This window comes from Mobula hypostoma, chromosome 24 (genome assembly GCF_963921235.1).
Source record: "Mobula hypostoma chromosome 24, sMobHyp1.1, whole genome shotgun sequence".
Classification (NCBI taxonomy): Eukaryota; Metazoa; Chordata; class Chondrichthyes; order Myliobatiformes; family Myliobatidae; genus Mobula; species Mobula hypostoma.
In genome coordinates, this window is record NC_086120.1 from 46,987,595 (window position 1) to 47,002,131 (window position 14,537).

Sequence of the window (14,537 nt, forward strand, 5' to 3'; positions counted from 1 at the left end):
AAACCATTCTGTTGTTCATTTGCTATTGTCTTTCAGATCATTGTCTTGTTGCATTATCCAGGTTCTATTAAATTTCAGATGACTGACCGCTACCCTGACATTCTCCTGTAAAATTTCTTGATACAAATTTGAATTCATTGTTCCCTCAACGATTGCAAGCTGTCCAGGCTCTAAGGCAGCAAAGTAGCCCCAAACCATGATGCTCCTTCCACCATGCTTCCCAGTTGGGATGAGGTTTTTGTGCCCTTTTGCCTCCAAACACAGTGATGTACATTTCTGCCAAAAAGCTCAACCTGTGTCTCACCTGTCCACAAAACATGTCCCAGAAGCATATAGAACATCCAGATGTTTTTTTGCAAACTTGAGACTTGCAGCAATTTTTTTTTGAGAACGGTGGTTTCATTCTTGATGTCCTTCCATGAACACCATTCTTGTTCAGTGTTTTTCTTATAGTGGACACATGAACAGAGACACTTAGCAACTTCTAGAGATTGCTGCAGGTCTTTTGCTGTTACCCTTGCATTCTTCTTCACCTCTTTCAGCACTGCACATTGTGGCTTGGTGTGATCTTTGCAGGACACCCACTTCTGGGGACAGTAACAACAGTGCTGAGTTTCCTCCATTTGTAGCTCATTTCTCTTAACCGTGGACTGATGAACATTCAGGTCTTTAGAAATGCTTTCATAGCCTTTTCCAGCTTGATGCACCTCAACAATTCTACTTCTTAGGTCCTATGAAATTTGCTTTGATCGATCAAAGCAAATTTCAGAGGACCTGAGAAGTAGATGTGCAGCAATGTTTTTTTTTGGAGAGCAGTGATTTCTTCTGTGGTGTCCTTCCAAGAACTTCATTCTTGTTCAGTGTTTTTCTTACAGTGGGCACATGATCAGAGTTCTAGAGATTTCTGCAGATCTTTTGCTGTTGGGTTCTTTTTCACCTCCTTCAGCATTGCATGTTGTGCTCTTGGTGTGATCTTTATAGGGTTCCCATTCCTAAGGAGACTAGCGACACTACTGAGTTTCCTCTGTTACGTACCCCGTAACTGGGTTGCCAAACCAGCAGAAATGGATCACTCAGTTGGAGTCTGGAGTACTAGAACTAAGAAAGTTTTATTAAAGAAACAAGCAACACAGTAATCGAAAGGATAATAAATGCAACAATTCAACAATGATAACCACACATGTGCACAGAATTAAGATAACAGCATCAATCAAGCTCTATCGTTGTCTAGGGGTAAATGACCAATTTCAAAATGACTCAAAGTTCAGTCCAGTTAGTAGTTCAGTTCGCAGTAATCGTTGCCATGGCGATGGACAAGGTGGGGGAAGAGAGACATAGAATAGGAACAACTCATCATTCAGCACAGCTTCACTCACAGACCAGCGAGATTGCTCACGAGCAACTTTTGGGCGGGTCCTTGGTGATGTCACCTGAGGTCACCGACTGTGACCCCTCCTCCAGATGCGGTCGATCCTCTGCAGTGAACCCGGTACCCAGGCAAGGGCGGACACACACCGGGTTCCCGCTGATTGTACCTTTCCACCCTTGTCGTTGTCTGGCACTTCTCACCCACTCGTGAGAGGCGCACCGCTTCCAGGGTCTCGTTACCTCGGGTGGCGTGTGTCTCGCCTTAGCGAACCTGTCCCTTTTTATCCCCCTGCTGGGGTATCGCCTGTCCATCACTTCAGACAGTTCAAGGTTCAAAGGGGGGAGCCGCTCCAGACACTCTCTCTCCCACATCCCTTCATTACACATCTCCAGACGCTGCTCCATTGTTCCTTATCTCTCCTTCCCCTGAGGGCAGGTGGCAGACCAACTGCTGATGCCACTGATGCTAGCCCAGGCCAGCAAACATCTTAATTTTATGTGTATTCTCGTAACACCTCTCATTTGGGGTCAATTTCTGTTACTGTGAACTGTTGAACACACTAGTCTTTGGAAACGCCTTTGTACCCTTTGCCAAGTACAATTCTTCTAAGGTCCTCTGAAATTTGTTTTGATCGATGCATTGTGCACCTAAACAAATCTTTCTAGAGAGGAGCAGGCTCTGTCAATAACCAACTTTGTGTGTTCTTTTTATAGGACAGGGCACTTCTACAACCCACACCTCCAATCTCATCTCATTGATCTGACTCCAAATAGCTTTTGTAGAAGACATTACCCCAGAGGTTCACATACTTCTTCAAAATAAAACATAATATTGCATTATTTTTCCCAATAAGTAAATAAATAAATGGACAAGTATAATGTTTTTTGTGTTATATATTTAATTGGGTTCTTCTTTAGGGATTATGTGAAAATATGATCACATTTATGCAGAAATAGAAAAGAATCTACAAAGTTCACAAACTTTCTAACACCACTGTACATCTTTCCTGTAGGTAGGTGACTAAAACTATACACAATACTCCAAATTAGGCCTCACCAACATATTATACAACTTCAACATAACATCTCATCTCATGTACATTGATTTATGAAGGCCAATGTGCCAAAAGATTTCTGTGTGACCCTACCTACTTATGATGTCTATTTCAATGAATTATGGAGTTGTATTCCCAGATTCCTTTGTTCTACCACACTCTTCAGTGCCCTACTGTACACCGTGTAAGACCTACCCTGGCTGGTTCTACTGAAGTGCAAATCCTCACACTTATCTGCATTAAATTTCATCTGCCATTTTCAGCCCATTTTTCAGCTGAAGCAGATCCCTCTGCAAACCATGATAGCCTTCCTTACTGTCCACTACACCCCCATTCGTCGTATCACCTGCAAACTTGCTAATTCAGTTAACCACATTATGATCAAGATCATTGATATAGGTGGCAAACAACAAAGGACCCAGCACCAATCCCTACGACACACCACTAGTCACAAGCCTCTAGTTAGAGAGGCAACCCTCAACAACCACTCTCTGGCTTCACCCACAAAGCCCATGTCTAATCCAGTTTACTACCTTATCCTGAATGCTGAGCAACTGAACCTTCTTGACAAGCCCCCATGCAGGACCTTGCCTTCAATCTACTTTCCTGGTAACTTCCTCGAGAAACTCTATAAGGTTGGTTAGACATGACCTACCACACACGAAGCTATGCTCACTATCCTTAATCAGTCCATGTCTATCCAAATACTGATATATCCAGTCCCTTAGAATACCTTCCAATAACTTTCCCAGACTGATGTTAGACTCGCCAGCCTATAATCTCCTGGTTTATGTTTAGAGCCTACTTTAAACAGTGAATTTGTTTTATTAGTCATGTAATGCCTTTGCATTACATGCCTTTACGTAGCGGCCACGGTAGTGATGTGGTTAGCGTGACGCTGTTACAGTTGGGGGATGTTGGAGTTCAGAGTTCAATTCTAATGTTGTCTGCAAGAAGTTTGTACAACTTCCTGTGACTGTGTGAGTTTCCTCTAGGCACACTGGTTTCCTTCCACAGTCTAAAGGCTTCGTAGGTTAAATGGTCATTGTAAATTACCCTTTGATTAAGCTAGGGTTAAAATGGGTGGCTTGCTGGGCAGTGTGGCTTGTTGGGCCAGAATGGCCTGTTCCACGTTGTATCTCTAAATAATAATTTATAGAATTCAATGATTTGCGATCGGTAATAAACTGTTAATAACTCTCTGGAATATAAATTATTAATACTGTGCAAAATGGTAAGATTGCCTAATTATAACTTTCCATTTCTCTCCAGCTCTGACTGCCTGGTTTAACTGAAGGTGGTAAGCAAGAACGACACATCATCTGTCATCTTTCTCCTTGAGGAAGAAACCTTGTTCTGCCAAAAACAAAATGATAAAACTGACAAATCCTTTTATCTGGATCAGAATTGCAAATGTGAACATGCACATTTGTCATATCTATCTAAAGAGGGGGGACAGTCGATGCATATCATTAGAAGTACTGGATCTCTGTGCTGCAAAGGTTTTTTGCTACAGTCCAAAAGGGAAATAAAAAACCCTTCCCCGACAGTGGAAGAAAGGAGTTAGTGCCTGAGCTTATGTTAAATCCCAGTATGTTTTAATGAAACCTGCAAGGATGCGAGGTTGTTTTGGAACAAAATTTCAAAAAAGTCCTTTTTGCTTGTTTTGTAAGCAATTTGTCTTATTGTTTAACAAAAAATAATGTCCTTGGTTTACAGCATTCCCAGAAAATATTTGTCTTACTCAACTGACACGCAACCACTCCACGTCTCCCTAGTACTTGACTGGGGTGGGGGAGGATGGGAGGGGATTGTTAGCCAATGGACAAAATATCCTACAGACCTTCTCTTGTCCTGCATTTGCGATCAGGTAAATGTGGAGGGCCAACATAATGAGTGCATTACTGAAGCTAGTTCATTCATTTGTAGGGAGTTATTTTATGTAAAATGAGCAAAACTATATTTTTGCATTATTAGACTTTACATTGTAGTTTTTTAAGGTAGCTGGACATAGTGCGTACTCAGAACTTGAAAGGTCTTTGGAGACTTTCATACTGCAGCAACTGTGCTGCAGATTCTAGATAATGTATGACCATAGGTTTGTCATGGATTTATTCAAGAAGTGGGAAACGTTTCCACGATATTGTAGATTCCTACACAATGTAATATTCAAATGTTTAAGAATTCATATGAATTGGTCGTGGAATCTAATACGGATGTGAGCAACTTACGTAAAAGTGGCTTGCCTCATGCCAAGCTGAATTCATTTCTGCCGCAGCCTGTGTACTGTGGAAACGAACCCATTGCAAATCAAAAAAAACACGGAATCAGTCTTCCACTGAAAACGTACATTCACAGACTCTCACCAGCCAAGCAGAAGACACAGTACTTTTGACGTAACTTTTTTTATTTTTAAAAAAGGTGTGAACAAGTGGAAAACGGACAACAAAACCGTGGGACTGAATGAACAAAATTTTTGACATTTGAGGGTAAAATGCCTGACATTACTAGAACTGCATTAAATATTGTGCAGTGACATTTCTCAGCTCATTTTGAGTATTGCAGATGTATGTAATAGTTAAAAAAATTACATGTGGCCTTTTCATTCTTGTACTTGTGATGCAATGTGGACAGAATGAAAAATGACCAGTGCCTAACATTTCATTAAAAGCCTCTTTTTTGTCTAGTGCTTTTTTTGCTAAGAAAAGACTTGCAGTATACCCTTACAAAGTGAAATTTAAGGAAAAAAGTTGGCTTATTTTCACAACAGCAATCCTTTTATACCATAAATCTTGAAAATGTCTTGGATTCCGAATGTTACTTTTTGTAGATTTTTACTCAATGTCTGATTCGAGAAGTTTATTTTAGTACATGTAGGTGAAGCTTCTTCTAGCACCCATACAGTACTTAAATGTTACACAATTAGATTTCTGATTGTGTTGCTGAGTGCCTCGAGTTCCTTGTGTGTTTTTTTTTGTATTTATACAAGCATCAAAACAGCTGGCTGGAGTATTCAGAAAAGTAGTTTAAATCATTTCCTTTTGCCTTAGTAGTTAACGAGAGCTGTCATGTATATAACAGTAATGTAGCAATAAATGTGCCATTTTTATAACAGGAATGCCCCTCCTTTTTAATGTCCGTTTAATCTTGTATACCCAATGTCATTGTAATAAAGGGTTTTCCTTAAATTTAAAGAAGTGTTTCCTTTTCCACTGTGTAAATTAACAAATATGTATTATGGAATAGATCAATTATAATTTGCACCTATAGCTTTTCACTTTTGTAACAATAGCAAAAAGTTCCCAATTCAAAAACGTATTGTGTTTTGGAAGACCATAATTGCCCACGGGCCACATAATAACGATGATGATTATGTTTTGCTGAACTACAAACTTCTGGCTAATGTTATCTGGCAGGGTACTTGTAATTACACTCATCTGTGACTTTTCTTCATATGCATTATAGCATTTATGACTTATTATTTTAAGGAAAATGCTGATCAATTATTTGTGAAGTTCTTGAAAATTGAGGCGGTACTGTGTAGCTAGGTTTTTTTTCCCCTCACAGCTGTTGGTTGTCCATCGTATGCAACAATGACAGGAGGACAGGAGACCTGTGCCGGTGAGTCTTTAAAGTGGAAAAGCTGTTACACTGGGGAAGTTCCACTCTCTCAATCTTGGAAATCCGGGTCCAGTGATAGAAGTACGAGTAGTCATCACAAGCAGGAGTCTTCCTTGGTTGCAGTAGATGACCATGACTTGGTCAGTTTCTTGTCATGCCCTTCCCTTGCCACAGAGCGTTGCAGAACCACCTTCTAGGCCATTGGATTTTACTATTGATCTCATCTGCCATTCCGCCAAGAGCTGACTTTGCATGCTAGGATGGACATGCCCCCATCTCACAGAGCATGAGGCTCACCAGCTACCCTCATCTGATTTAGCCTGTCTGTAGAAACAGTGTTCATGTGTTTGGCTGTGACTTGGAGCCACAGGTGAGAGCGGAGTGTCCTCATAGCTATTACGTATTGGTATACATAATATCCTGAAATCTCCGTAGATTATGCAGTTCGCCTCTGTGTGTGAAGCTTTTGGTAGCAATCTGGCCTGAGCTAAAAGTGTGGATACAAGATTTTCTTCAAAAATGTCATCGTGGATTGTTGGGTTTATCCCACTGCTTTGCTGGTCTGTCCTCTATTGGAATGAGATGTTAAGGTGAGGTCTCATCATGCCTTATGAACAGAAATGGTAGATCCCATTGCATATTGTAGTAAAGCAGAAACATTTCACCTGGTTTCCTGATTTAATATTTAACCCACAAGCTCTATCATTAAGGTATGTTATCGTTATTAGCTACAAAAAGAGAAACATTTGGGGGATATTATGAGCTTGGTAAATGCACTTTCATCTACCTTTCTTTGACTCTTCACCCTTATCTATCTTCTCTCTCCTCCCTTTCTAGCTTCTGTGTCTCTCGAGATCCCTCTTCATTGCACTAATTAACACAACATAGTGCTGCTCCACATCATCCGCCATCTTCGATGGGACCCTACCACCAAACACACCCCACTCTCTGCTTTCCGCAGGGATCGCTCCTCTCAGATTCCCTTGTAAACCTGCCCCTCCTCACTAATCTCCCTCCTGGCACATATCCCTGCAAGCAGCAGAAGTGCCACACCTGTTCATTCAGGGCCCCAAACAGTCGTTCCAGGTTAAGTAACAGTTCACCTTGCAAGTCTGTCAGAGCTGTACACTATACCCAGTACGATCACTTTGGTGAGTTCCAGTGTAGATTGGGGGACCACTTTACTGAGCACCTTCACTCCATTTGCAACAAGTAGGATTTGCCACTGGCCAACCATTTTAATTCTAATCCCCATCCCATCCCCATGGCCTCTTCACCTGCCATGATGAAGCCACTCTCAGGTTGGAAGATTCTCACTCTCAGGATCTGTTTCAGAGGCCAAAATCATAACATCTTAAAAGACTATGAACCCTTGTATGGCAACAGGCCCCAATGGAGTACCTGGTAAGGCTGCCAACCAACTGATGGGGGTATTCAAAGACATTTTCAATCTCATTGCTACCGTCAGAAGTTCCCATCTGCTTCAAAACAGTCATACCAGTGCCCAAGAAGAGCAGGGTGAGCTGCCTTAATTAATGACTTATTATCCAGTAGCACTCACATCTATCGTGATGGAGAGCTTTGCGAAGTTGGTTATGGCTGGATTCAACTGCCTAGGCAAAAACATGAACCCACTGCAGTTTGCCTGTTGCCACATTAGGTCTACTGTGGATACGATCTCATTGCTCTTCACATGGCCTTGGATCACTTGGACAATGCTAATGGTACATCAGACTGCTTATTGGCTACAGCTCAGTATTTAACACAATCGTTCCTGCTTCAAAGCCTGGGCCTCTGTATTTTCATCTGCAACTGGATACTCAACATTCTCACTGGAAGACCATAATCTGTGCAATCGGAATTAACATCTCCACCTTGCTGATAAACGATACTGGCACACCTCAGTGATGTATGTTCATCCCACTGCTCTACTCTTTTTATACCCGTGACTAGGCACAGCTCAAATACCATCTATAAATTTGTTGACCATAACTATTGTTGGCAGAATTTCAGATGGTGACAAGAAGGCTTACAGAAGCAAGATAGTTGAGTGGCATCGCAGCAACAACCTTGCACGCAAAGACAGTAAGACCAAAGAATTGATTGTGGACTTCAGAAAAGGCAAGTCAAGAGCACCCACATACCAATCATAGAGGAATCAAAAGTAGAAAGGGTGAGCAATTTCAATTCCTGAGTGCCAACATCTGAGGATTTATCCTGGGCCCAACATTTTGAGGCATTTACAAAAAAGGCACGACTGCGGCTATATTTCATTAGAAGTTTGAGGAGATTTGGTATGTCACCAAAGAAACTCATAAATTTCTACAGATGTACTGTGGAAAGCATTCTAATCTGATATGGAGGGGCCACTGCACAGAATTGGAAAATGCTGCAGGAATTTGTAAACTCTGCCAGCTCTATCATGGGCTCTAGTCTCCCCAGCATTCAGGACATCCTCGAGGAGTAAGGTGGCATCCATCATTAAGGATCTCCATCAGCCAGGACATGCCCTCTTCACATTGCTACCATCAGATAGGAGGCTAAAGGCACACACTCAACAATTCAGGAACAGCTTCTTGCCCTCTGCCATCAGATTTCTGAATGAATATTGAACACTACCTCAATACTTACAAACATAGAAATCTACAGCCCATTACAGGCCCTTTTGTGCCGACCATGTAACCTACTCTAGAAACGGCCTAGATTTACCCTACCGCTGAGTGCATCTTTGCTCTATCATCTGCTTATCCTTCGTCACAAACTCCCTACAAACTGTATCTACTTGTGCGCCAACCGTCCCATCTTCTGCCTCTTCACTTCAGTTCCCACCCACCCACCTTCAAATCTAGTTTAACCCCTGCCTAATACCATTAGCAAACCTCCTCCCAGGATATTGGTTCCCCTCCAGTTTAGGTACAGCCCGCCCCACTTGTACAGGTCACCCCTTCCCCAGAAAAGGTTCCAATGATCCAAAAACTTGAAACCCTGCCTCCTGCACGATCTCCTCAGCCACTCATTCATCTGCGCGATCTTCCTTTTCTAACTTCCCCAGCTCGGAGCATCGGGAGTAATCCGGAGATTACCACTTTAGAGATCCTATTCTTCAATCTCCTTCCTAACTCCCTAAATTTACTGCAGAGGACCTCTACCCCTCTCCTGCCTTTGTCATTGGTACCAATGTACCACGACCTCCGGCAGCTTGCCCTCCCTTTCCAGAATATTCTGCAACCACTCAGAGACATCCTGGACCCCAGCACCCAGGAGGAAACACACTATCCTCGCGTCTCTTTTGCTGACACAGGACTCCCATCTGTCCCCCTATTAAGTCCCCAATGACTATTGCTCCGCCTGACTTCACCCTACCCTTCTGAAGCTCAGAGCTGGCCACAGTGCTATTGATCTGGCTATTGCTGCCTTGCCCAGATAGGTCATCCCCCTCATCAGTATCCAAAAGAGTAAACCTTTAGCTGAGGGAAATGGCCTCTTTCTCCCTTTACCTCTCTCAGTGTTCACCCATCTACTCCCCGAATTCTGCACTCTGGGTGTAACCACCTACTCAAAAGTCGTATCTATCAAATGCTCTGCCTCCCGGATGATCTCTTTTTGCACTACTTATTCAATTTAACTTTAATAAGTATTTAATACTTAATACTTAACTTTGTAAGTTTTTATTATGTATTGCAATGTACTGCTGCCGTATAACAACGAATTCCACGACATACACCTTTGATCTTAAACCTGAATCTGATATTCCTCATATTCAGTCTGGGCAGCCCCCAGCCTTATGGCACAAATATCAATTTTCTCTAATTTGTAGTAATTTCCCCCTTCCCTCTCCTCCCCTCCCGCTTCTTCCCTTTCTTCCATGGCCCACTCTCCTATCAGGTTCCTCCTCCTGCAGTCCTTTACCTTTTCTACCAATCACCTCCCAGCTTCTCTCTTCATTTCCCCACCCACCTAGTCTCACCAATCACCTCCCAGCTTCTCGCTTCATTTTCCCACCCACCTATTCTCGCCAATCACCTCCCAGCTTCTCGCTTCATTTCCCTACCCACCTAGTCTCACCAATCACCTTCTAGCTCGTCCTCCCCACGTGCTCAGGAAAAACCTTACAGATTAAAACAAAAGAAATCCGAGCAACGCACTCAAAATGCTGAAGGAACTCAGCAGGCCAGGCAGCATCTACGGGGGAAAATAGTCATAGTCATACTTTATTGATCCCGGGGGAAATTAGTTTTCGTTACAGTTGCACCATAAATAATAAATAGTAATAGTAATATTACTATTAGTAAATAGTAATAGTCATGGAAATAATAAATAGTAATAGAAAATAGTAATATGTAAATTATGAAAATAAGTCCAGGACCAGCTTGGACAGCATCCTCTTTTCAGACACTATCGTCAGAGAGTCCAATTCCATCCCCACAACATCACTGGCCTTACGGATGAGCTTGTTGATTCTGTTGGTGTCTGCTACCCTCAGCCTGCTGCCCCAGCACACAACAGCAAACATGGTAGCACTGGCCACCACAGACAAAAAAAGTACAGTCGACGTTTCCGGTTGGAACCCTTTGGCAGGACTGGAGAAAAAAAGCCGAGTAGATTTGAAAGGTGGGGGAGGGAAGAGAGAAACGCTCGTCAATAGGTGAAACTGGGAGGGGGAGGATGAAGCAAAGAGCAAGGAAGTTGTTTGGTGAAAGAGACAGAAGGCCATGGAAGAAAGAAGAAAGGGAGTGGGGGAGGGAGGAGCGGGCAAGGAGATAACATGAGAGAGGGACAAGGGAATGGGAAATGGTGAAGGGAGGCATTATTGGAAGTTAGAGAAGTCACAATGTTCATGTCATCAGGTTGGAACGGAATATAAGGTGTTGTTCCTCCAACCCAAGTGTGGCCTTATCCCGACAGTAGAGGGGGGCCATGGATGGACATATCGGAATGGGAATGGGAAGTGGAATTAAAATGGGTGGCCACTGGGAGATCCCACTTGTTCTGGCGGACGGAGCATAGATGCTTCGCGAAGCCGTCTCCCAGTCTACGTTGGATCTCACAGTCATACAGGAGGCCACACCGGGAGCACCAAACACAGTACTGAGCCCAACAGACTCACGGGTGAAGTGTCGCCTCACCTGGAAGGACTGTTTGGGGCCCTGAATGGTAGTGAGGGAGGAGGTGTAGGGGCAGGTGAAGCACTAGGCCGCTTGCAAGGGTAAGTGCCAGGAGGGAGAGCAGTGGGGAGGGTCGACTGGACAGGGGAGTTGCGTAGGATCCCTGCGGAGAGAAGATGGTGGGGTGGGGGGAGGGAAAGATGCGCTTGGTGGTGAGATCCAGTTGGAGGTGGCAGAAGTTTCGGAGAATTATGTGCTGGACCCGTGGTAGGAGAGGACAAGAGGAACCCTATCCATGGTAGGGTGACGGGAGGATAGGATAGAGCAGACGTGCGTGAAATGGAAAAGCGGTTGAGGGCAGCGTTGATGGTTGAGGAAGGGAAGCCCCTTTCTTTGAAAAAAGAGGACATCTTCTTCCTTCTAGAATGAAAAGCCTCATCCTGAGATCAGATGCGGCGGAGACGGAGGAATTGAGAGAAAGGGGATGGCGTTTTTACAAGTTGCAGGGCGGGACGAGGTAGCTGTGAGAGTCTGTGGGTTTATAATAGACATTGGTGGATAAGCTGTCTCCGGAGATAGAGACATCTCGATCGAGAAAGGGAAGGGAAATGTCGGAAATGGACCAGGTGAATTTGAGGGCCGGGTGGGAGTTGGAGGCAAAGTGGATGAAATCGACGAGTTCAGCACGGGTGCAGGAAGCAGCACCAATGCAGTCATCGATGTAGCGTAGAAAAAGAGCGGGACCGTCACCAGTGAAGGCTTGCAACATAGACTGTTCCACGTAGCCAACAAACAGGCAGGCATGGCTGGGACCCATGCGAGTGTCTATGGCTGCCCCTTTAGGTTGAAGGAAGTGGGAGGACAGGTTCCGCCAGCCGGAGGAGAATGGCGGTGGCGGGGGGGGGGGGGGGAGAGCTGAAGCTGGAACTGAATTCCGACACTCGAGTTATAATAGCGTCACAATAAATGCTATTCTACCGTGTTGGCCGACTAAAAGTAACCTAATTTCTACAAAACGAATCCAAATCCCTTTGGTAAAAATGAAAGGATATGAAAAGGCATTTTGATTGAAGCTGTGGGGAAGAATACGATAGACTTCGTTGATCCGTTCTTCGTCCATTGAACGTTACAGCCATTCGGCGCACAATATTGTTTTATTCTCAATGCCACTTTATATCACGACCTCTTCCTGTCTACATTCCACATCCCTCCATTCCATTCGTTTTCTAAAAGCCGCCTGCTTTCACTGGTAGCCCATTCCAGGCACCTGTCACTCTTAAAATACTTTAGTTCAAGTTCAATTAATTAATTAATTTAGAGATACAGCGCGGAGTCGGCCCTTCGAGACACACTGTTCCGCAATCCCCGACAAGCCCAATTAACCCTCACCCAGTGATTCCCAACGGGGGCGGGTACGTGTTAGGGGAAATAGAAATCAGCGGGGGGAAGCGGGCGTTCAAGATTCTTGGGGAGGTTAGAGGCACCCTCACTTGAGCTACGAGACCTGACCGACCACGAGTCAAAAGGCACTTCCAAAGAAGGATGGATGAGGCACTGGAACACGGGAAGAACCATAACTCTGTAGGCGGTGAGCACTCATCACAACGAGTCTGAAACTCGGCAATCTCGTCCGACCTTACCAACCAAACAGACATTATTAGGGATGCATAAATTAGCGGCCAGGGTGCCCAACAATTCCCCTGGATTCACGGCACGGAATGAGTTCATCCAATTTAACAGCTGGTAAGTCGAGTACGCCCCCTCAACTTTATAGATCTGCAGCAAACAGGTTGCGCAGGCTGGAACCAAACGGTGAAACAGAGCCAGGCAGTGAACCTGCCGACCCCGAGGATTCCTCTCTTGGCGAATTTGCGTGTCGTGGGGGGTTAGGCGACCTCCGCTTCATACGTGCGGTCAAGAACCATTTTTAGGAGACCTTACCTGATCGGCCAATCGCGCTAACTGGAATAGTATAAGGGTAGCTTGCCGAACGCCAGCTCTACCGCAACTAACATTCAGATTCCAATCTGAATCCCTGTCAATGTTATGTATGCTATTGTTATCGTCTTCATCTTCGCCTCGCCGTTCCCTTGCATGTCAACTCGCTGCTGTCGATTTTAATTTAGCCCCATTAATGTTGGATAAATATGTATGTCGCGATCTCCGTGAGTCTGAAGGCAGTGAAGCCTTTAATTCTAATCCTGCTAAGAAACAGAGACTACAGAAAGTGTGTCAATACAATGTTACATACCTGGAGTATGGATTTATTCCGTTCCCGTCAGATCAACACTGTGTGTCCGACAGAGTGATCAGCAGCACTGGGGCTCCACAGGGGACTGTCTTGTCTCCTTTTCTCTTCACCATTTACACCTCGGACTTCAACTACTGCACAGAGTCTTGTCATCTTCAGAAGTTTTCAGATGACTCTGCCATAGTTGGATGCATCAGCAAGGGAGATGAGTTTGAGTACAGGGCTACGGTAGGAAACTTTGTCACATGGTGTGAGCAGAATTATCTGCAGCTTAATGTTAAAAAGACTAAGGAGCTGGTGGTAGACCTGAGGAGAGCCAAGGTACCGGTGACCCCTGTTTCCATCCAGGGGGTTAGTGTGGACATGGTGGAGGATTACAAATACCTGGGGTTACGAATTGACAATAAACTGGACTGGTCAAAGAACACAGAGGCTGTCTACAGGAAGGGTCAGAGCTGTCTCTATTTCCTGAGGAGACTGAGGTCCTTTAACATCTGCCGAACGATGCTGAGGATGTTCTACGAGTCTGTGGTGGCCAGTGCGATCATGTTTGCTGTTGTGTGCTGGGGCAGCAGGCTGAGGGTAGCAGACAACAACAGAATCAACAAACTCATTCGTAAGGCCAGTGATGTTGTGGGGATGGAACTGGACTCTCTGACGGTGGTGTCTGAAAAGAGGATGCTATCTAAGTTGCATGACATCTTGGTCAATGTCTCCCATCCACTACATAATGTACTGGTTGGGCACAGGAGTACATTCAGCCAGAGACTCATTCCACCGAGATGCAGCACTGAGCGTCATAGGAAGTCATTCCTGCCTGTGGCCATCAAACTTTACAACTCCTCCCTTGGAGGGTCTGACACCCTGGGCCAATAGGCTGGTCCTGGATTTATTTCATAATTTACTGGCATAATTTACATATTACTATTTAACTATTTATGGTTCTACTACTATCTATTATTTATGGAGCAACTGTAACGAAAACCAATTTCCCCCGGGATTAATAAAGTATGACTATGACTATGACTATGAAGTTAAATCAAGCGATATGGGTGACAACAGGGCTTTACTTCCAGATGAGCTCGATGTCTTCTTTCCAGTCCAGATGAAGGGTCTTGGCCCACAATGTCAACTGTT

General features: G+C 44.2%; 1 protein-coding gene across 12 annotated transcripts in view; it reads left to right on the forward strand.

Moving 5' to 3' along the window:
• Positions 1–5,727, forward strand: part of LOC134337446 (transcription factor 12-like) — a 187,013-nt gene extending 181,286 nt beyond the window's left edge. For 2 of the 12 annotated variants that reach the window (XM_063032463.1, XM_063032452.1), the window contains exon 20: positions 3,696–5,660. The gene's annotated coding sequence lies outside the window, so the exon portion shown is untranslated. Of the gene's footprint in view, positions 1–3,695 lie in introns of all 12 variants that reach the window. The other 10 variants (XM_063032460.1, XM_063032453.1, XM_063032458.1 and 7 more) reach the window with 9 other exon arrangements.
• The last annotated feature ends 8,810 nt before the right edge of the window (positions 5,728–14,537 follow it).